General features: G+C 38.8%; 2 long non-coding RNA genes across 4 annotated transcripts in view; both read right to left on the reverse strand.

Annotated features, from left to right (window-relative positions):
• The window catches only part of LOC108448196, a 53481-nt gene that overhangs the window by 27466 nt on the left and 4571 nt on the right, over positions 1–21444 (reverse strand). The window lies entirely within an intron of this gene.
• LOC108448197 lies at positions 291–21438 on the reverse strand. Of its 2 annotated transcripts, none has more exons than XR_001864002.1 (2): positions 6994–21438; positions 291–2788 (listed from the first exon to the last, which is right to left on the reverse strand). It is a non-coding gene; the product is annotated as an uncharacterized LOC108448197 (long non-coding RNA). The 2 variants fall into 2 exon arrangements; XR_001864001.1 differs by lacking the exon at positions 291–2788 and adding an exon at positions 4326–5415.

Raw genomic sequence — 21444 nt, forward strand, 5'->3', positions numbered from 1 at the left:
AGCTGTAGAAATAGATTGTCTCCCTCTTCTCTTTAATGTAACTATTTATTTAAAAAGAAACACAAAAACAAATCTAAGTAACTGATAGCAAACTTTACAAGTGCCCTCTAATTGTTTATTTTGAAGCTGTTTACTCAGGAAGCAAAAGGGTGTGAAAGAGAGAGGGAACATTTTATGCTGGGGGAAAAAAATACAATGTTGAGTCAATTTATTTCCATACGGAGGCAATGTTGGAAGGCTCCACTAAGTTGCCTGGCACTAGCTGGCAGAAAAAAATAAATGAAAACACATCTTTAAGAACAGAGCTTTATTTACTGATGCCCATAAATGGAGCAGAGATGGAAGGTGTTCAAAATTTCTGACTGGCTGATTGTCACAACTGACTGTTTTTCACATCCAAGTGTTCCACACATTGATATACACACCCTGCCAAGACCCAGGCTGCATCTTTTGAGGAGTCAAAATTCTATAAAGGCACAAAGCATGCATTTCTAACACAATGTATAGTCATGAGTTTAGGTGCATCATTTATAGTAAATCAGTTTTCATACCCATTGTGGTGTTGTGTTTCTAAGCAGGTTTGCTACCTGACAAATTAAAGTTCACTCTCTAATATATGATGACAGTGTTAAATGACTGCTTTAATAAGCTTTGCCCAGAAATGTCGTTCCTGTTTTGATAGGCACTGATGGAACTTGATCTTGAAATTTGAACAAATACTAAAGGAAAGGCTTAGAAACCAATTGGTAGTACAGGCACAGTTTGGAAATATTAGTAAAGCTAACACACTGTCTGCTGCTTTCAGTGGTTGCAAGTACAACTTCAGTGTTTTCAGTAAAATAGTGACACTTTCAGGTATTATTCAGAAGCATAGGATCAATTTCTTGCTATATTTATGTGCTAATTATATCACCTGAAGTAATAATTAATCCATCAAAATTCATTATTTTCCCCCTAAATCTCTGTTAGTTAATGATGGTTTACAATATAGTACACACTCATCTATAACAATAACCTTTTATGTACAAACAACACAAAGATAACTATGTGAACCTGCTCTTGGGTAAGAGTGAAGTCCATATTATCAAATCTCTTGAGGGCTTTATGATCAGTTCGAGATGTGAATGCTCAAATCAAAATATCTTGTTGTGATTTAATGTTCTGAGATTAGGTGCTCCTTAGCTGATGAAGATTTTTTGGTTTCTATTTGATTAGTCTGAAACTGAAACATGTGAGTTAGTGGATGACAATATGTTAGACAATGAGTTAGTGTCTAAACAATAAAGCCTTGAACAATTATAACTCTTAATAGCAGGATTTTAGTACTTACTGTAAACAGTGAATCTACAAAAAACTAGGGGTTTTTTATTTGCTCTCCTCTACTCATTATGCTTCTCTCACTTCCAGGTTTGATTTTCTCATCATACAAATGGAAAACAAGTTTTCCCTCACAGCCACTCACTCAGAGCCCCTTTGGTTTCTGACTGTGGGCCTTTCTTTGTGACACAACACCAGTGACAACAGAGGTTGTGTTAGCCAAACCGTGATCTAATCTCCTTTTCAATTCTACCATTGTCCTCAAAATGTGATCTCAGTGACACCAGGATAAATGTCTGTCAGATTTTTTGTCCTGAAGGATATATGAGTGAGGGAGCAAAACCTAAAAATTCTGCTGTTGCAGAAATGGAGTTCAGGGTTTATTATACCCAGCTGACTTTTGTTAATCTGGCTGTAATTTTTCATTCACCATTTCCACATTCAAAATGGAGGGGATTTCATAACTATTATTATTATTATTATTATTTCTTCCACATTTTTTCTTTTTGACAAATCTTCAACACATGCAATTAAAACACTTGATCTCCTTCCCTCCTCTCTCCCTTTTCTAAGCTCTAGCAATCAGGACCTGTAGCCATTCCCCTCCTTTCTGCATCTTGCTAAATACACAAACATACTGTTACACAATAAAGAATGTCCCCCTAGAAATAGATACTGTGAGGGTATGTGGTTAGGACACATGTTGAAATTGCTGCTGAGCAATGGGCAGCATTCATTGTTATCACAGTTACCATTGTTACCTATTGTGAATATTTTCTTTCACTGTGAATCACCTCCACAGCTTTTCTTTCTCACTCCTCTTAGAAGTCCCTCTGGTTTGTTGATATCTTTCTAGGAATTAAATGTTTAGAACAGACCAGAAACCATTTCAAATGTAACATTTCAGGAGGGCATGAAGGATAAAAATTAAGAGCATGTAGAACTATAACAAAGAGGAAATATGACTTTGAGACTGGGTACCGTTCATGTGTTGCTGGGTGGAAACAGATCACAGTGGACACCCACACACCATATGCTGTCTACCATCATTCACAAGGGCTTCCAGACACCTCCCACCATCCAAGGTATTTGTCTCAGGTTCCTTTCCACTCTTGATGCATTAATGCTGCCACTTTGTGGTTTAAAGCTTTTCTCAGGCACGCCTCCAACCTGCTGTGATTTGTTCCTTGCTTGTCTTTGCTTCTTCGCTTTACTCAAAACCCTCAACTGCCATGTTCTTAAAATAAATCCAAGAGACAGAAACACAGTCACATGCTCAATGGAAAATCTTCTTCAAGATTCTGGAGGTTCAAAAAAGAGTTTTAACGTTCACAGAAATTCAGCAAATATCTATTGTGAAGATAAGTTTTGAGTACTTCAAACCTGCGTGTTCCAACACTGTTGCTGCATCATCTAGAAATATGACGATTTTCTCTTCATTTAATGGGTGGCAAAACAACACCGGCCTTATCTAGGTCAAGGACACACAAAAAAATCATAGTATCATTAGAAATCAGGCTGCTGCACTGTAGAAGAGGTATAAAAGTTCCCTGTATGCAATCATGAGTAGTTCTGCCTCCAGGACTGGTATATGAAAATAATTCTAAATGGGCATCATAAAAACATTACAGAATAAATTAAATTTTGTATGTTTTTCTTGCTCAGGAGAAACATCAGTGTTAATAATAATTTGAAACCTGATTGATATGAAAGTGATTAAAATAAATGTCATTAATACCCTCAATGCTTAGGCCAGACTAAAGCAACCTCAGGGTAAGCAGAAATGTCTAAAACTGACTTCTTTAAAATGTCTTTTAAAAACCACAGTAGTTCTTTGGCTAAGCAACTTTTCATCTCATAATTAGAACTAGAAACTAGAAATAACTCAACAGAAAGTCAATTCCATCACCCTGAGATTAACTCAGTTGGTGAGAGCATGGTGATAATAACACCAGTCATGGGTTCAATCCCTGTATGGGCCGTTCATGTAAGAGTTGAACTTGATGATCCTCATGGGTCCCTTCCAACTCAGAGTATTCTGTGATTATGTTTAACCATGGTTAATTTTTATTCATTCATAAAATCGACACTGGACAAACCATTGAACGAAATATGAGCAAAAGTCATTTGATAACTTTGTAACTGAAGAGCCCACAACAAACACTTTGACAGCTTAGGACCAAGTTGAGACTATTTTAATTGATGATCTAATGGTCTGTTACTACCACGCACGTTCCAGGTGCCCACTCAAAGCAGGATGTGATGGATTCCAGCTGGATACCTGACGTGCTGGTTTGTGTCAGCTGTCTTTCCACTCATATTCATCAGCTGTCCCCCTAACACAGACTCTCACCAAAGGTACAGACTCTGCAGTGACATGAAAGAGGCCTTGGAAGGAATAAAGTTGATCTGAGTCACTGTGAAACATCCCAGATAAGCCTGGATTCCCCATTTCTAGGTGTTAGGAAGTGCAGGTGATGGCATTTGGATTTTGACCTTCAGTTTCTTAATTTTCAATGACCTAAAATGAGATTCGACCTCAGAATTCAGAAAATGGGATTTGAGCAGGTCTGAGGTTTTTTTCTCACCATTTTTTATCCCAAAAAAAAATTGATTTAGAGCTTGAAAAATACCGTATGCACTTTAATTTGCATGTGTCATTCTGCTTTGCATTGCTGAGTAGTGACTGCAGCTTTCTACTAAGAACTTTTGCATTTAATTCTTTGATTGCTCAGGCTGCTTACAAGAACAAAGACTGTCTTTTTTTATTCCATTAAAGATTAATGGAGTATCTTCTACTTCATAGCAAATAAATTAGTCAATTGTTGTTATATTCCCTCTCTAATGATTTTTAAGTATTGGGTACACACTTTGACACAAACTTGGGATCTGTTGCTTGCATCAAACAATTAGGAATAAATAAAAATATAATTAAAAGTATACATAAAATCATAATGATAAAAGATAAGAAACCTAATAAAAATAAATAATAAAAATTATACAGATAGAGTATTTGGTATTATTTTATTAATCTCAATCAAATTAAATACAAAATTTTATGTAGTTCCAATTTGACATAAGCCAAGAAGCTTATTCTGAATGTCATCCTGTTGATGAATTCCTTGGGAAAATGGTTCAGCTGATAAGAAACCAGTGGTGGCATCAAAGGAAACTTGTCCCATGAACAGAAAATTTGATCAGATGTATTATGGGTCTTAAGACCTTGGAAACAGATGGATTACAACTGAAATCTGGTATCTAAGTAAGGATTCTGAATGCAGCTTCAGATTTTTCATGCTTCAGTTTTGATGTTTAATATGAGCTGCCTGGAAGTGGATTTATTTATTGTAATATAGAATTTTCTGAAAATCAGGATCTTTTAGAAGGCAAAACTGCCTGCCAAACTTGCAATTGTCAAAGTTCTGAAAATTGTCTGTCTTCCATTACCAGAGTAAGTATATCTTAGTGCCTTTAAATAGGTCATTTTTGCACAGATCTTCAGAAAAACATTCAGAAGGAAACCTCCCCTGTATCGTCAGAAACTGAGACAATACATGGAGGTGGGAATTTATCACATTTTGGCATTTAAAGAAAGAAAATTCATCGTCTTCCTCTTCAGATGCTTGTGCACAATAAAACAAACCAAAGGCTAAGTGTGCCTCCAGAGAACCACGTCTATGGGAAAGGTTCAAAAGCCGGAGAGAGAAGAGGAAGAAGAAAACACAATTCTCGCCTTAATGACATGAAAATGAATCACACATTTTAAAATCCAGCAGTCCCTTTTTGATTCTTGGCTGCAGTTTTCTGGTAACACTTCTATCAGTCACATTCATTTGAAGCATGTGGCTACACGTATTGGAGATACGAAGACACAGTTTCTGCATTTGCAATTTCCCGTCTTCAAAGTGCTTTTCATTTTTATGATAAATCTGGAGGAAACCTTGTGATGTGTGAAAGATATTTCTCCCTTTTTTTTTTTTAACTCATCACTGTTATTTTCTTTAGTTTCTCTCTTAGCCAGGATGCTAATATTTATTTGCTTCAAAGATGTCTTTCAAGCCTAATGGAGCCAACATCCAGTATCGCTTCCAGTAAAGCCTTAATTAAATGCAAATATCAACCATTATACTTCAGCAAAAGGGGAAAACTCATGTAAACATTGAAACATAAAAGCTTCTGTTCTTCTCTCTTAAACTGAATGGACCTGGACAATATATAATAGGACCCAAGAACCAAATTAGTATAATACTGAGTCACCCTTATTGACCTCCATTGTTTTCAAATATAATTCAGTTTTGAATACTCCTTAGTCTAAAAAGATAATTGCAGGGAGAGGAAAAAAGACCATATGAAAAAATATTATTTATATGCAAGAGACCCCTGAGGCAGCCTAAAAAATCCCCAAAAAGTAGAAGAGAAGGATTGTTTTATGTCAGAAATATGCAAAAACCTAAACAGACAGTGTGTGGGCAAAAAAATGTTGGTTGCACACATTCATTTATTTATGTATATAAATAAAAATGGAAATATAGAAACTCTTCTAAAGTATTATGGAAAAGCAGAAATGTCAGTTTAGGTATTTTGAAGCTCTTCCTCTTCATTCTATTTCCCACATACATAAAGGGCCTGCACATGTTCTTGAAACACTGTTGTGGCAGACTGGCAAACAATTGACCATGTAATGACTTCATACCTGGACCTCATCCAGAATCTCAATATAAAAGCCCTTGAAATGAAAACTTATTCAGGTCAGTGGTGCTTCACAGCAGTATGTGAAGGCATTTCATCTGTGAAATAGTACTTTCAGATGACAAAATAGAGAATGATCTGAGTAAACTGGAGGTTTGGTTTGAAATCAGCAAATGAAATTTAATAAAAGCATGAAAGATGCTGCATTTGAAAGAAGGAGATCCAGCACTGAGTTAAAAAAAAAGCTTCAGCTACAAACCAGTATCATAGCTAAAATATTACAGCAATCACATACATATTAAGGAGGAAAATTTTGTGTGATTTTTAAAAAGGTATATTGCTATGTGATGTGTTATTGAAGACTTGATTATAAAATAAACATGGAGGGGTTTAATCTGTAAGAGTGTGACAAAGATTGAGGTAATTAGAGAAAGTCCAAGGGTGACTGGAAAACAATAAGAGGTTTAGGAGCACATACTAAAAAAAATTGGATTTATTTAATCTAGAAAAGATTAAACAAAGCTATGATTCTAATCTTCCAGTAGTTATTGTTTTTATAGTAACACCAAAGAATGATCAATTGTTCAGACAGTTCAATAGTGGTCAAACAAGAAGTAATTGTCTTAATTTGCAGAAACAAAGATTTAGGTTAGATACTAGGGAAAACTTTCTAAGTATAAGGAAGCACTAAAATGAGTTGCCTGGATGAGATGCAGTATTGCTTTCCTCTGAGATTGTAAATCAAATATCTGTTAGAGGTGGCCTCACTACATATTACTTGCCTTTTTTAGTGCAGGGTGTGCAATTAGGAGGCTAATTAAGATCCTTCCCAGCTTTACTTTTTGAAGATTTATAATCCATGAGATCATGGGCTCTGATATATATACCCTTCTAAAGACGTGTAACAAAAACTGGCACCCTTAACTATTTTTTTTTTTTGTTAAACAAGTATCTAATGCTTATAGTTGAAGCAAAAAACTTACTTACTTCTTATGCTCCAAGAAGCATTATTTTTAACTTCAGCTGGATTTGGCTTCCTTTCTGTAGGAGGTCGATTGCACAAAGTAGTGACCTATTGGCCAGCTCCCAGCAACACAAAAGCCAAGCTCTGCTTGCTGTGTTAGAACATTAAGTAGATATCAAAATTAGCATGAACAGAGATTTTTCAAATTCCCTCAGAGACCAAACACCCTGAGAGAAGTCAGATACCACTGTAAATCAGGATGCTACACACCGAGGCAGTATTTTTCCTATCCATTAAGTTCCTCCTGCAAAGGAATCCTACCTTGCGTCAACCAACAGTGATGCCTGAATACGTGGGAAGATATTGCAGGATATCGCAATTCACAGAGATGAGAGAAGCAAGTGATTTCTGCCGCACTGGTTGGGAATCAGATTACTGCTGCAATAATCTTGTTTTCCTTGAGTGAAAGATGGAGGCTGAAGAGGAGAATGGGACGCTACTTCCCAAATCAGGCCCTTGTCTCCAGCCCCTCTGCTCCATGTGTGTACCCCAGGCAGAGAATACATGAACATCTCAAGAGCCGAAGAATATAACCTTAAAACAGCAGGAAAAAAGACAGGAAAATACATAGTATAAACTTGGAGGGGGCAGGGGTGGGGGGGAATGGTTCTCAAGTGTATTAAAATCTTCAGATTTCAGTCCCTGAGGCAGTCCTGCTTTGGGTACCGTTCCTATGAAAATGCCTCAGACTTGCATGAATATTGAAGAATCTGACTCTACCAAAAAAAACAAAAAAAAATAGTTGCTAGCTATGTAAGTTTTAAAATACTGTCTATGTGTTCTACATCTCTTCTGACAGCTCTTCACTAATTGTTTGCCGTTACAGCCCAGTATTTTACTGTCTGTGGCACAGGTGGGAGCTGAGAGTGAGCTGCCCTGAAATGGGATTGTCCTGCTCATGGTAACCTCCCCAAAGGCTGCCGTGGGCTTTTCCTGATGGCCTTGGGGTATGAGGGGCTCTCTGAGCCTCAGCAGTCAGGCCTGACCTCCAGGAGGATCAAGGGTGCTCTCAGCACCTTTAATGTGGCTCTAAAAAGGAGATATCAAGCATCAGATATTGGAGACCAGTGACGGACTGCTCCACCATGCCCATCCTCCAATATTTTGATGACTGTTTCCCTGATGTGACCAAAACCCACTGGTAAAACACTTCCCTGTCATTCACACAGGACTGGGCTCATGTCCAAACTGTCCTGCAGCACCTCACCAGTGCTATGGATCTCATTACCTGGAATTGTTCCTAGGGCAGTTGGGATAGCACAAAGAGACCATTATGTCAATCATTGCTCACACCTCCTGCCATGTGGGTGGCACTCAGTTCATTCACCAGGATTAGGAACTCAGGTACAGTGACATTTTGGTTTTTGTTTGTAGTCACTATTTCAGGATCTAGCTGTAACCAGCTGCTCTGCTGGCTCTGTGAAATTCATGACCCACCTCCCCAAAACTTCCCAGAGTCCCATCCCATAGCTGTTAAGGAAGATTTCTGACCCAGCAATTCCACACATTATGCTACATACCCAGCATGAGCACTATTATTTCTCAGTGTGCAATCACTGAGGTGAGTTTTGGGAAGTGCTGATGTGCAGAGAAATATCTTCATCCATTCTTTTTTAACATCCACCTTGGATGCTGACAGCAACAATCAGCAGCCTCATTCATGTGCTGCCTCTTCTGAAGAATATATACAAATGGACCCAGAATAGAAAGTGCACTGTCAGACTCCATGGACAAGGTTTGTTAAATATGGTGAGGGCATAGAGTTGCCTCTGTCCCTTCACCTCTCTTTACTCTGCATTTTGCACTCTGAGAAGAGAAATTATGTCATCTGTTAATAAAGATAATTCCATCACTAAGGAATTGCCTCAAGGCACTAGGTCAGGTTCTGCAGTATTTCATCTCTGGGACAAATACCAGTGTAAATGGATGTGGAAGAGGTGTTATATTTCACAGGAAGACAAGGAAAAAAATTAAATCTGAGCAGAATATATGCGTTTTTCTTCTGGTTTTAGCTTGTGGAGTAGCATGAGTCACTTTTAGATACTTGCAATTGGTGGATCTGAACATACTGCAAGATTATTGGAATTACAGAAGCCTGAAGTGAGCTATGGATCAGGGTCAATTTGGTAGCCAATACACCGAAACTGGAACAATTTATCTTGGCTCTCATTAGAGGAAAGTGTGAACTCAGAGATCCATAGAAGTGATGGTTCTTTCATGCTGTGTTAATTGCAAAATACCTAATAGTTCACCACTGGAAATCCATAACACATTGTAGGAGTGCATGTTTCTACAGAGGGGTTTTGCTTTACCACTCACAGTAAAAAATGAAGTCAGTGAGTTAAGGGGAAACAAAATCTCTCAGGGTCCACGTATTTGCATTCTTCAGAATTTCTCTTTATGTGTTCATAAAGACAACTATTTTTCAAGACAACACCACTCCATTTTTAATAGAAAAAATGTCATATTTTATGGAAGTAGCAAAGAAAGGATACAAATTTGTTAGTATTTTGTATCTGATGTCTTCATGTCAAAGATGTCGGGCCCTGTCCTAGTCCTAGGCTATTCTCCAAGTCAAAACAAACCAAAACAAGCCTTCCACTCTCCCTGGGCATGGCCAATTCATTCTCTGACCCATGCGACTGAGCATACTTGGCTTTTCATAGTCAAGACTTTTCTACCAAGTCCGTCTGGATTTTTTCAGGAGGCAGTGGAGATAGACATCCCTCTTGAAGGCAACTCATACCTGTGTAAGACAGATGACTGGAAGACAGAAGATTAATTACTCTTTGGAGGTATTTCTCCCACTCTGTACTCAATATAGGGAGCCAAGAGGATGGATTTAATTTAGTCACCTGAATTTCAAGGAGATGAAGTTAGATTAGGTGAATCCTACATTTAATCTTTGTCAGGTTTTTCATTTCCTGCAGATAGTTCCATTATCTGTCAGATAATGGAGGTCGAATCTGGAGATGAAAGTTTTCTTTCAGTGGGACTTGTATGAGTAAAGCTTTTCACAATTATTTTAGCCAGAACTATTTTTCTCCTTTGTTTATAAGTTCTAGAAAAAAAAAAATATAGCTCCCACAATAGAAGATCTGCACTATTTCCATGTATCTATTTTTAGCTCATTATTTCAGGCTTTTTCTCTTTAACACAATACTCTTCAGCTTACTTCTGTGAGGGAATCCTTATTAGCCAAGGGGTAACCAAAATCTTGGAGATGTGGTTTAGGCAATGAGCAATGATATACAAATATATCATCTGACCCACAAAAACTATCTTTGACAACTATCAAATAACTTCACTGTCCCTAGTCCTCAGTGGGAGACAGTTTTAAGGAGAAACTTCCTGAGGGTACTCTTGGTCATAAAAGAGCTATGGTTGGTAAAGCTAGATAAGCCTAAGTGTTCCTGAAATTACAATGAGCATCTTCACTTGAGTTTAATCACAGAAAATGAGATTTTTGACAAAGTTTTCAGCCACCTTGTCACATTTCTTTTGTGTTACTTGGAAAACAAAAAAGTATTATGGCATTTTGCTCATCATTGAAGTGCGTCACTGAGGTCAAGCAAAATAGTTCCTTTCTGGTGAGAGACAGCTGGTGTGCAGGCTGGAGCTGTGAGGATAATGGATCAAGAGCAGGAAAAAACATTGGCAGTCACCATGGACTGCAGGGCTATGGGATGCTGGGAGTCGCCTCTTCCCACCACCAGCTGGGGTAGCTGTCAGCTGGGGAAGGACGCTTGGCTGGCACTGCTTCTTTTGGGTCCCGCCTGTTTCTTTGTCCAATAAATGTCTTTCAAATGCATGTGTCTGAGAAAATGAGAGCAAAATTTCATTAATTCATTCAAATTCGTAGACATTGATGTCTCAGGGAAAACACTCAGTGTGAGAATGGGCACAGCCAGCACAACAAAGTTCTGGGAGGTGGGAAGGAGGAGGTTTGGAGCACAACATAATCCTGAGTCTATGAGATATCATAGCTGCTTACTCTCTGTGATGCCAATGCTGCAAAAAGGGAGAGGGAAGAAATTGCAGAAGAGTTGTCTGCATGTTTGTCTTCTTCACAGCTGGAGAGGGGATTTGGGAACGCCAAAGATACAACTTCTCCTTCACCTTTTGTTGTTTCCAAATAATGGAAGTTGCTCTTCTGTTCCTCATTTTACTGTTGTGATTGGACTATACTGTTCACAGGGTATTTCTTGTCAGTGTGTGTATTGAAAGAATGATAATTTTGGAGGAAATAAGTCTCCTTTTTCTAGAATTTGTTTTCTTCCAAAAACTAGTCTGAGCAGCAAAGCACTTGTTCTGGCAGGGTACCGATGCCAGTCCTTTAATTTTCTGTGCATTTCTGTACTGAGAGAGAAAAGATTACTGCTTGCACTTAGCCTGGTGCTGGGATTGGGGATTATGCAGATATTTTGACCCTTGTTCTTTAACAGTTTAATTCCAAACAATGCAGAATGAATTATATTTTTGATGACTTTGTATATTTATTACAGTGTTGACTGTCTTCAGGTGATATACATATACTTGCGTGTACATGTATATTTACAGATACTTAAAACCTGCAGAATCAGACCCAAAAGCAGGCAGGTTTGATGACATTGCTCTTTCTTGGGCTGCACCACAGAACCAAACTTGTTGCTATGTTTTCACTCTCTGGGATTTGACATGAGAGAGCCACTGTTTGTAAGGGGGAGAAACAAAATGTCCTCCTCATCCAAATTTCTTTTTCTTGGGTTTCTTATTCCCCCACCCTCTCCTGACACAGGACAGCACCAGCTATCCAGGCTCTCTTTCCAACTGGTGTGTTGTCTGAAGTGACTACACAGCCTGTAACTAACTAAGCTTCAGGACTGAAATGCAAGTGGGTATCAAGAAGGCCAGAAGCAGGAAGATGAGTTTAGATGGTTGAACTTTATCCTTCTTTCTTGCAAGTACTGGGATAATCTCTTCGTTATAATAGAAGAATGAGAAGGAAAACTTCTCAAAAGCATTTCCCAAGCATACAAACTTTTGTTTCCAGGTTTCTTTCAACCTTGATAGCTTTACAGGTACCACAGGTAGAAGTGAAATACACAACAGTGGAGTTGCAGGATTTTTATTTTGAACCTTGTGCAGACTTGTCTTACATGGCTCCTTCTTTCCAAGAAGAGATTCTAACTTATTCTGAGCTTACCTGCTCATGCACAAATAAATGTATGACAGAAGAAAGACTGAGGGTGGATTTGAATGACTAATGCTTTGGGAAGTGTGAACACTGCTCTGCTTCTCACAGACATTAGAAAGCTGGCACCCTGCAGTCTTCCTAACATGACTCACGGTGGAGTGTGAAAAGGAAGGTGTTATACAGGTTCACCCATTAGAATCAAGGTGTTCAAGCAGGGAATTAGCTGCTGTATACACCAGTTCCTCATGGAACTAAGCAGGCACAGGAGCTGACATCCCTCTTCTAGCAGGTACCCTGACATGCTCTTCCAGTAACTATTGAACCACAGAGGGTAAGCGCCTGCTCTCAGTGAAGACAGAGGCAAACCTCACACTGGGAATAATCCTGGACCTCTAGAAATACATGAGAATAAAAAGGTGACAGCCAAATTTTAGAGGGTGAAACTCTGCTGCCAACTCAAGACTGTATCAAAAAGCCATTTGGTCTTTTTGAGTGTGTTCAAAGACTTGTCAAGTCTCACAAAAATGTCTTTTGTTTCCGCACTCAGTCTAGCATTTACTTTGCCAATCAATAGTTCAAGGCAAGGACCTCTCATAGGCAATATCTGTGGTCAGTGGCTAATCTTCTGTTGCTGATAACTGAGGTGAGCATAAAATTCAGCACAGATGCCCAAGGTGGGCAGTGAAATAACATCAAATACTGCAAAGGCAGGTTATTGGTGAGATGAGGCAGCATAATTACTGCATTGTGAGTTGACCTGACAGGCATGAACAGGAGTCTTGTAATCATTAAGGAATTCAACTAGACTCATTGTGTATCAGTACATAGGATTTTGTCAATAAATTCATTACAGACAAACCTTCAGTAATTAATAAAATATTCTGACTAAATGTAGAAATCTGGGGGTGAAATGCAAAAAACCGTTTACTAATCCACTAGAAGTCCCTCTCAGAGTTGAGCTATTTATCTGTCTCATGCTGGGTGTTTTGGTGTAACTCAGAAAGAATGAGCTTTCTTGTCTCTATTCAGTCTCCAACTGCACTCTCCTGAGACCTCCCCAGACCACTCACACCTGTCTCTGTCTCTGCAGAAGGTCTCAGCAGTAGCTATTTGTGTGATAATTCCTACTACGAACCAAATGGATGGGGCAGTGAAGCAGTGATAAACAAGATTAGCTCCACCATATGGCATCAGACACATTACTCCTCTAAAGCAAATTAATATGCTGACTGTGAGACTCTTGCGGTCATAACTCCATCTCTGGAATGCTTCTGTGTTTGTGGACAGCTCAGCACTATGGCAGCTGGTTGAGCTGGCTGACTCCATCATCCTCTCTATGCTGTCAGTGCAGACTATCCTTGCAAAGCATTCCGGTATCTGTCTCCAACGTAAGAGTTTTATTGGCAAGAAGTATGCACAGGAAAACTGAATAATTAATAAGAAAAGCATCCACAAATATGCTGGCTGGATATCAGAAATGGGTCTCGCCCCAAAAATCAAAATACTTTTTTAAAGGGAAAAAAAAAAAATGTTTGGTTAGAAATATTCCTGCAGTGTTTTTTGGGAAGTGACTCCCTAATTCTTCTTGATCCATTTCTTCTCTGCAAAAAATCTCTTTAGAGCAAACTCTGATTCCCATGAGGGATCATAAACCCATTCTCTTGAGGATTGTGCATTATGGGAGCTGACAGTCAGCAATGCAGTCAGCTGGAAGTAAAGAAGACCTAGAGAAGAAGGGTACCTGCATTCAGACACCATCAATCACAACTGCCATAAGGAATTTTCACATTCAAACTATTTAGGGCTGATGGGGAATTAGTTTTGGAGGTGATATCAAAGTTATTCATCTAGAGTAGACATGTTTTGTAAAAAGCTTCTCTTAAAAAGTCAGTTTTGCAAGGAGAAAAAGTTGTGCTGGAGATTTTCTGAGCTAAAAGACAATGTATCATCACCAAAGGTAGTCTTAAGTAGTCCAAGTGTTTGACATGAAAAAAACATTCTGGCACCTGCTCAGAATAAGATGAATCTAATACGTGAGATGCTAAATTAGTCTGCTAAAAAGCTGCTTAATTTTACTGGAGTACAGGTGGTATTCTATTCCAAGGATAGAGTTCATAAGCATTTGATAAAAAATGTTAGTAGAGGTAGGACTCAAAGGAGTTCCACCAGCATGGTGAAAGTCAGCTTCTTAGGCACTGGGAGAGAGGGAAACCAGAGCCACTTAACTCAGTACTGCCCCAATATTCAACCATTAATAATTTTGAAAAGCCAGCGCATGGCCTCCTATTCACCCAGAAAACCTGTAGAGGAATCAGGAAGGAACTAGAAGCTGTGTGAGTTGCACAGGGAGAAAGTTAAGGGCACAGACACCAAGAAAATCAGTCTTCAACCTCCCTGCTGTATCGAGGGTGGCCCATTCTTCCGCTATCAGGTGTGCAGCTGTCCCAGTATCCTGAGTATTGTGCATGCTGGGATGAAGGGTTCATAACCACTAAACACTTCTCAATACTGCTGTTAATATGAGCAGTTGGATCATGCAGTTTTTATACCAGAAGTATTAGACATATCGCAGAGCAGGAAAAGGAATAAATTATAACTTTTCTGAAGTTTCTGAGACGTGAAATCATGCATTATGAATTCTCCATAGATACATCACTACTAGCCATCTTCTGTTTTATTTCTAGCTGCAACACTTAGTTTCTGTGAGAAATGAATGAATATGGTAGCCAAGAATTTCCAAAGCAATGAGTCAGTTAAGACTGGCAAAGGAGAGAGGATGGGGAGCAATAGCTCCTTCCCCATTAGTATCACCTGGCTCAGAGTGCCTACTCCAAGCTGCATGATTGGTTAGAAATGCCAGCACACACATGGCTCTCCATCTTCCTTTCCTCCTGATCTACGGTCCAGACACATCCATCTGACAGGTTTCCATTTTTAAGTTCCCTAGTCAATTAATTGGCACATTCCTTTAGACCTCTCAGCTCTGGCATCCAAAGATGACAGTTATTTTCAGAAATCTGAACTGCTGTTTTTCTTGAGTAGAAAATTCACGATTTAAGAAAAACTGTCACAGTTGTTTTGCCTTGAAAGGAAATGCACCACCAAGGAGGTAATGGCTGAGTTTTTGCAGGTTTGTGTTTGCATTGCATGGGTTAGCTGCAGAGTGGCTGGAGCCTGTGACATTTGATAGGAAATTGGTAGGCATATTCAAAACAAGATGGGAGATCAGGACACTCCCTTATCACCCTGGTAGAGCAGCCTTTCCTGGTGATACGTTCAGAATTATCAGGCATGTCTGTATTTCTTGATCTCCTTTCTCTCTGGTTTTGAGTTCCATCTCAGGGAAAATAATTAACATTTACCGACAGCATCTTTTAGCAATTTACTTCTTAGGATTAAGGAGATTTGCTAGCCCAAAACCTCTGATGTACTCAGACACCAACTGTGCATAAAAAGAGTTATTCATTCCCCAGGCATGTCAGTCTGGCACCTTTCACCAGTGCTACATGCACAGAGAAGAGAAACATGGAATTACACTTCAAAACCAACAAGACAAAGGGCCAAATAGAAATTGCTCTCTCTTCCTCAAAATATTGACTTTTTAAGCATTACACCAGTTATTATTCCTAGCTTAATGAATGGGGGAAAGGCAACAGATGAGACTTTAGAAAGCTGAAAAAAGGAGTGAACAATGTGGGTCTCTACTGCTTCTCTGAGTTTGTATCTAACCATAACTTCAGTGGAGAAGCCGGACTCCTAACAGAACCATCCCAAACAGAGCTGAACTAGAATAAAACTGGATGCAGCCTGGTCTCTACAGCTTCCCACTGTATCTACTGCTCTGCTTCCAAACTGGATGATGAATACAGCCCTGAAGGAAGCCTACAGGCATTCCTCAAATTATAAGATAGATATAAGGGATTTATTGAGCCTCTTCCTCCAGCTTCTACTGAGAATCATTTACTCAAGGCAACCTTTCCTCTAAATATGTTTAAATTATGCTTTATTTAAGTTAGTTCTGCAACATCAACAGAACAATGTAGGACAGAGCTGGAGTTTATGGATCCCATTTTAACAGCACTGCATGGCAAGGGCTAAAAAGTGTTTCCTCTCAGACCTAGTCCTGTCAAAAGTTCCCTGCTGATGGAGTGAGGTGTTGCAGGGGAGGTTTGGCCTCCACTGAGAGCACCTGATCTGTAAATCAGCAGGCAGCTACAAAACATGGGATCTGCATGGGTATTTTTACGTTAATTTTCTCTCAGGCAAGAAATTACAATTTTAGAAGCACCCATGTTTATACCAATCTGTCATAAAGCTGTGCAGCATGAAGATACCTGAGCAAGTGCTGAACAACAAGCTTTATTGTGGAGCTCCACTGTGGCTAATTAACATCTAGAAGTTGCTATATTAGTCCGGGCAAACTGCCATGCAAACCTACTATACTGCTTTTTGCATCCAAGAAAATTGCATTAGAGCTACCTAAGGCAGCTGGAATGCAATACACTTTTACGGATGGAGGAGGCTTACTCCCACAAATTATTAGAGATGCAAGGCTCCCAAAAGCCTAAGTCATCCCTGAGTTCTACTCTAATGTAAGAATAAGCTTAAGGGAGCAAGGCATTTCAAGAAATTAATCTCTACACAATGTTTATTTACTAAATTCTCACTGTATTATCCATTAAAAGTCTTTTAACGCCTTGTCTGATTTAGATAAATACTGTTTGTGCTTAAGGACTATGAAAACAACCCATGAGAATCCCAGAGAAAGGTGACTCCTTCATTGTAAAGGTAACTTGTATCGTTAGTAACTGATGAATATTTTTTCATCTAACATTCCTTCCAGGAATGAACATGGTTTTTAACACACTCCTGAACCAAGGTCCTACTACTACCCTCTTTTTCTGCCCTTGTTTTTAAGGGTGATGTTATTCCTCCTAACTCGTATCTCCACAAGTAGCAAAGAAATTACCCCCTGTAATGGGCTGAAGAAGGTGATATTTATTGTCTTTGAAACTTTAGCGATTGCAGGTTTCATGATCACTCCTGAAGAAATGTTTATCCTCAAATAGCTGAGACAATGCAAGTTGTTCAACGGATCCTTGTGTGGGAGTATGTTAAGGAGAATAGTTCACTGAAGCTTACAAATATGATGAGCTGTTTTAATAAAACAGCAGAAACAAGAATTACTAATGGAGGAGAAGGGATCTGCCTGTCTTCTCTCTGCCAAGATACTATCAACCAAAATTAACAACTCCTATTTCAAATCCCAGTGTTTCAATGAAAGGATTAATCCATACCCATGCACAGCTGTGTGAGACTGTCTTAATCTACAGGACTGATCAGAGCCTGGAAGCAATTCCCAGCATCCATTCAGGACATGAGGACTCTGCTGGAACAGCAAGCAAAGGTGCTGCAGGTAACCAGCTGCTGGTTTCTGAGAAATGAAGCCGTTGCTGCTGGGAGCTGATCCAAACGCTTCACTTAATTTGATAAAAGCTTTCCAGCATTATCGCTATCACTTACACTTTCTGTTACTATAATGCTGCTTTCAAGTGCCTGACTTAAATGTCCCAGTATTTTTCAAAGAGTGATGGATATATTTATTCATTTATTTGATAAATAAGTATCTTGTTTGCTGGAGCTGACATATGCTACTCTTTATATAATAAATTACAAAAAGACACAGCAGCTACCAGTGGCATCTAGGAAAGACACATTTTAAACATCTTTTCCATACTCAGAAGAAGAGAGAAAAAATTTTTTTGAGTGTGATTCATCTTTCCTACTATAAATCTGTCTTAGAATGAGTTGAATCCTACTCCCAGCGTAAACAGTCTACCTATCTTGGGTAGCATGGCTATTTTTCTACTTAGAATTTCCAGCACAGTAAGTCACTCAAACCACTACAGTGCCTTTAAAACCAGTGTTAAGGCTGTTTGCTAAGTCATTGAGGTAGGAAACATAGTCACGGACCCTGATCGCAGCATGATAAGTGTTGTACAGATGCTTACAAGCATACAGTGTAAAATGTAAAGCAGGAATCAGTAGATGGACAGGAGAATGCAGAGTAGCAAGGGATCCTGTTAATTAATATGATGGAATGTTATCACAGCACATAAAAAGTGTAACTACAGCCAGCCTCTGTGTACATCATGTCAGAAAGTTGTTTTAAAGATCAGAAAATGACATAGCAGATATTCAAAGACTGCTTCCAAAATACATCCAAGCACTCTTGAATGCATGAAGGGATTCGATCTACCCACCCTTCTCACTTAGGTCTCTGAGAGCACCAGTGTGAAAGGAGAAGCCCCACTCACTTTTCCTGAAATGTATCCCATGGAAGGAGCCTTCCTCCGGTGTGCAGCTGCACTGTACAAAGGGAAGGTGGCCAGGCTGCCCAGCACACCTCGGAATGGGAGGCAAACCGGCTGTGGCCATCCTCTGAGTGCACACATAAGCTCAAGGTAAGAACCCAGCCTCAAAAGGCCCAAGGACATTTTGCTTGCCCTCAGCATTTTTGTGTCTCTTAAAGCAATATATGCAACAATAACATCACATCAGTCTGGAAAAAAATAGACAAGCTTCAAAATGTTTCTATGCCCCACAGCAGATCTCATTTTTCAATTAGATCAGTCTAATAAGACTCTCTAAACATTATTTCTTTGGCATCCATAGTCTAGATTAGTCACAGCACCACTGGTATTACTTAACATTAGGTATTACTAAACTGCTGTTTATAAAAGATGTTTATGAGCCCTGAAACAAATCATCTGAGTGTTTTAAAGGAAATATTTTATTTTTCTATTTACTCCAAATAGCAGATTGATGCAGAAGTTGTAAGGGTTGATCTATATTATTTCACTTCTGATAAATAAAGTATTATTTGTGCTCTAAATTACCTCATTTGTCATTTAATACTGGTATTTTCCAAACGTTTTATTTTATGGCTCATGTAAGCAGTAAAAGAAACACCAATGCCTGCTTTTTTTACCTAGATTTGCTTGACTTAAAGAATAGTAAGGGACCTGTAATATTTTCAAGATGTAATATTTTCACTACTTCTATTTGTTACTATTTCTAGTTAATTTCTCCTGAGGTTTATAATTTGGGAGAGTTATGAGGGATTTTGAGGGTTTTTTTGCTCTAAGAAACTTACTCGCAAGGTATATTTTTTTTTACCTCTAAACTGCATTTGCAACTAAATCTCCAAGATGACACCAATTTATTTATCTTAGGTAAAAAGAAACATGAAGACAATGCCTAACAGCAGCAGGACACAGTTGAAGAAGAGTATTGTGATAAATACCTAGCTGAGTAGCAGCAAATCTAGTGCTGTGTTTCCTCTTGGCAAGCAATTTAGATAAACTGCTGTCTATCCTAAAAGATCATGGTCCAAGATTTCAGATGGCGTAAAGGGACATCTTCGCAAAGTTCAGTGCAGTGGATAAGACTGTCCAAGAAGTTGGCAATTTAATATTGGATGTTTTTTTCCTATCCTTAAGTCTCATGTCCTAAGTGCTCATGTCCTGGTAACACCTCAGTAAATGTCATACTCTGGAGTGTTTGCCTGAAGATGTGCCTGTGCAGCAGTGTTCGTTCCTGGGGCACAGACTGGTGTGCAACAAGGAGGGTGTTCTATAACAGGGAAAATAGCCCTTACCTGCAGCCAGATGAACCAACACAGCACCTTTCCTGCTGCCTGGATTTGAACAGGAGTTTACAGATTCATGGGCATCATAATTGTGACTTAAATGTTTGTGAATAACAGCATTCCTTTCCTACCAGACAGCAAACTGAGTGTAGACCCACTGTAACCCACAGTAATCTATAATAAGATTTAATGTTCAAACCAACAGTTTTCCAGCTCTTATGTAATTGGAAAAATGCAAGTCATTTCTGTGAATAAAGGACTGTTCTATCAGGCACCTGGTTATCACCACAATATTGCTGGCTTTCCATAGCTGGTGATTTGTGTTTTCATACCATACACCAAACTTAAATGCAGCTTTTAAGGATGAATGTGAAATTACAGCCTTTTTGAATGTGTTTTGAATTATCCTGGATAATTGTTAGGTCAGTATGAAGGATTTTCATGCTCAAAAACAAAAATCAAGCCAAATTTTCTTCTAGTATGACTTCTCAGAGTTCTGCTGCAATGAACTCCCCAAAGTGTCATATTGTTGGTAATATGAGAAAATAAACTGTTTCTGAATCGAAAATGTTTTCAGCAATCATTGGATTAGGCACTGTTTGAAGCTCCAGCAGATAATAAAACATGACTGTAAATGATTGTTTCAGCTTTATCTTTCAAAAAATCAGTCAAAATGCGGTTTCTTCCAAACAAATAAAGAAAGTATTTATAGCAAAATATACTCCCTAATGAATAAAATGTACAGTCAGCCATAACCCCAAACATGTGCCAGACTCCATTCATTTTTTTCAAGGAAATCCATGGGTTGTTTATAAACATACTGAACCAAAATATTTAGGTTATCACTTGAAAGGGTCTCTCCGCTGAGATTAGGCCAGGAAAGTTTAAAGCCTAGAGGTTGTTCTACAAATATCTGTGTATGTGTCTGTAAATATTCTAGCATTTCCTGTAATTAGTGTTGCTCGATACTCCCTCTTTCAGGATCTTTTATTAGTGTCTCGTAACTTTGCTAAACATCTTGATTAAGGGTCTTTCCCTGCTAGGGCTATCCAGGCAGAGTCAGAACTAATTTGTTTGAATCAAAACAGCTAAGCCTGTACTGAGAATACTGTTGTTCCAGAGGAAAAAAACCATATTTTTTTAGAACGATTAGATAGTTCCAGAATGCTTTGTAGAGGGATTTGAAATTTGGTCTATTCTATTCACTGTATATAAGAAAATCTACAAGGAGATGAGCAAATTAGAAGACCTGGGGGAAAAACCCAACCGTTCATGGATGCTTAAGAGAGATTATTCTGAGCCTAGCAACTGAAATTAGCAATAGCACTCTCTCTCCTGAGCACACTTCAGTCCCAGCAAGGATAATTTGTGCTTGAGTGTCCCATTCATCACTTCCCACACAGCAAACAAGTATGACCCAAACACTTCCTATCTCTTTGGCAAGTCAGTTTTATCTTCACTTTTCCTTGAGACTTCCCTCTTTTCTTACATTCTCACATATCTGAACCCAGCTCAAAGCTGTTATTGGCCCATCCAGTACTGACCTACCTCCACACTTCCTTCCCCTTCCTGGTCTTTTGGGCCAAT

Source organism: Corvus brachyrhynchos, unplaced genomic scaffold, assembly GCF_000691975.1.
Source record: "Corvus brachyrhynchos isolate BGI_N302 unplaced genomic scaffold, ASM69197v1 scaffold307, whole genome shotgun sequence".
Taxonomy (NCBI): Eukaryota; Metazoa; Chordata; class Aves; order Passeriformes; family Corvidae; genus Corvus; species Corvus brachyrhynchos.